Source organism: Rhinolophus hipposideros, assembly GCF_964194185.1.
Source record: "Rhinolophus hipposideros genome assembly, contig: HAP1_SCAFFOLD_40, whole genome shotgun sequence".
Taxonomy (NCBI): domain Eukaryota; kingdom Metazoa; phylum Chordata; class Mammalia; order Chiroptera; family Rhinolophidae; genus Rhinolophus; species Rhinolophus hipposideros.
Genome location: NW_027669269.1, coordinates 917438 through 919711, shown reverse-complemented (window position 1 = coordinate 919711; position 2274 = coordinate 917438). Strand labels below are relative to the sequence as shown.

Here is a 2274-nt window from a genome sequence, read left to right as displayed (position 1 = left end):
TTTTTTTTTTTTGGCTGTGGGGCAAATGGGTGTCTGTCATGGACAGGACTCATTATTTCACCATTCCCACCTTCACCTCCATCCACTCATTCATACTCATTGGTGTCATTTCCACTTCATCACTTGCAAGGAAACACATTCTGGAAGCATAGTGGGAAAGGGCAGCAAGCAATTTCCTGAGATTCATGTCCGAGGAATATTAATTTAAATGAAAAGGCAGGGATGTGATCCCACTTCTAAGGAGCAGACAACATAGTGCCCAGGCTGAGAGCGCTGACGTTTTAAATCCTGGTTTCACCTCCCATTAGCTGAAAAACACGAACTAGTTGCTTAAACTTTCTAATACTTATTTCCCTGTCAACTGTGGATTTTATCAATACCTACCTCAATGGTTGTTATGGAAATTAAATGAAACAATAGCAGTAAAGCTCTTCTCACAGTGTGTGGCATGGTGAGCACTCAGTAAATGGTAGCTAGTATCAGTGAGCTCCTATGTGCTTTTTCTATTGTTTGAACTTCTTCAGATTCAGGACACATTCCACCTTCCATTGAATGGCTGCAAACATGTAGAAACAGATAGAATTTCCCCCCTAAAAATATTTTTAAATTTCTCTCTCTCTCTCTCTCTCTCTCTCCTTCTCTCTCTCTCTCTCTTCTTCTTCTTCTCTCTCTCTCTCTCTCTCTCTCTCTCTCTCTCTCTCTCTCTCTGTTCTTTTTATTTTTATTTTTTGCTTCTAATGTTCAAGAAAATTTAGGTCAAAATACTAGCTGAAAAATAGCTAGAGGTACAGAGACTTAAGAGATCACAAATAATAAAGAATACAGACATGTAAAATAGTTGATAAAGTTCCTTAAACAAGCAGCTACAACCTACAAGTAACAGAAACCCTAGAGGGAGAAAACCTTGATTGAAAAGACAACATGATAATATTCAGGATGTCTAGTTTTCAATGAAAAATTACAAAGCATGGAAAAAAATTTGGCCCATTCATACAAAAATTAAAGTTAACTGTCATTGTCTCTGAGGAAGCACACTGATTGGAATTACTAGACAAAGACTTTTAATCATGTATCTCAAATATGTTGAACTAGTTAAAGGAAGTCATAAGAATAATGTGTGAACAAATAGAAAATATCAATAAAGAGAGAGAAAATATTAAAAAGAGCCAAATACAAATCCTAGTGATGAGAAGTATAGTAATTAAAATGAAAAGCTCACTACAGGATTTCAATAGCAGAATTGTATAAACAGAATAAAGAATCTGCAACCTGGAAAATAGACCTAATGAAATTATTCAATTGGAAGAGTAAAAAGGCAAAAGGATGAAGAAAATGAACAGAGCCCAAGAGTTCAACCAAACCAACATACAGTGGGAATCCCAGAAGAAGAGAAGACAGAAAATATAAAATAAAATAAAATAAATTTTTTTAAAACCATAAAGAGTTCTTCTCGTAAGCAGCCTGAGGAGACCTCTGAAAATGGTTCGCTGTTCGCTTGACTCAGAGAACCCCACAAAATCATGTAAATCAAGAGGTTCGAATCTACCTGTTCATTTTAAGAACACTCGTGAAACTGCCCAGGTCATCAAGAGTATGCATATCTGAAAAGCCACCAAGTATCTAAAGGATGTCACATTACAAAAGCAATGTGTGCTGTACCGTTGTTATAACGGTGGAGTTAGGAGGTGTGCCCGGGCCAAACAATAGGGTTGGACAAACAGTCCAACCCAAAAAGAGAGCAGAATTTTTACTGCACATGCTGAAAAATGCAGAGTAATGCTGAACTTAAGGGTTTAGATATCGACTCTCTGGTCATTACACATCCAGGTGAACAGGGCTCTCGAGATGCAGCCCAGAACTTCCAGAGTTCATGGGTGTAGAAACCCGTACAGGAGCTCTCCCTGCAACAGAGAGATGATCCTAACTGAGAAAGAGCAGATTGTTATTGTTCCTACACCAGAAGAGGAGGTTGCACAGAAGGAAATGATCTCTGAGAAGAAAGTGAAGAAACTAAAACTTATGGCCCGGGAATAAATTCAGCCTCACACAAATGCTAATAAAAGTAAAGGCAGAAAAAAATAGCATAAAGAATATTGAAAGAAACAACAGCTGAAAACTTTCCAAATTTGATAAAAGATGCAGGTCTACATATTCAAGAAGCTTAATGAACTCCAAAAATTATCAATCAAAGAGGTTCCTACCCAGACACCTCACCAAACTCTTCAAAGCCAAAGGCAAGCAATCTGGAGAGCAGCAAACAAACAGAGCAACAAA

At 37.6% G+C, this 2274-nt stretch overlaps 1 pseudogene across 1 annotated transcript; it reads left to right on the top strand.

The window, feature by feature from the left end:
* The first annotated feature begins 1479 nt into the window (after window positions 1-1479).
* LOC308495610 (large ribosomal subunit protein uL22-like) lies at window positions 1480-2034 on the top strand (annotated as a pseudogene). Its single transcript has one exon. The product of its transcript is annotated as a large ribosomal subunit protein uL22-like (transcript).
* The last annotated feature ends 240 nt before the right edge of the window (window positions 2035-2274 follow it).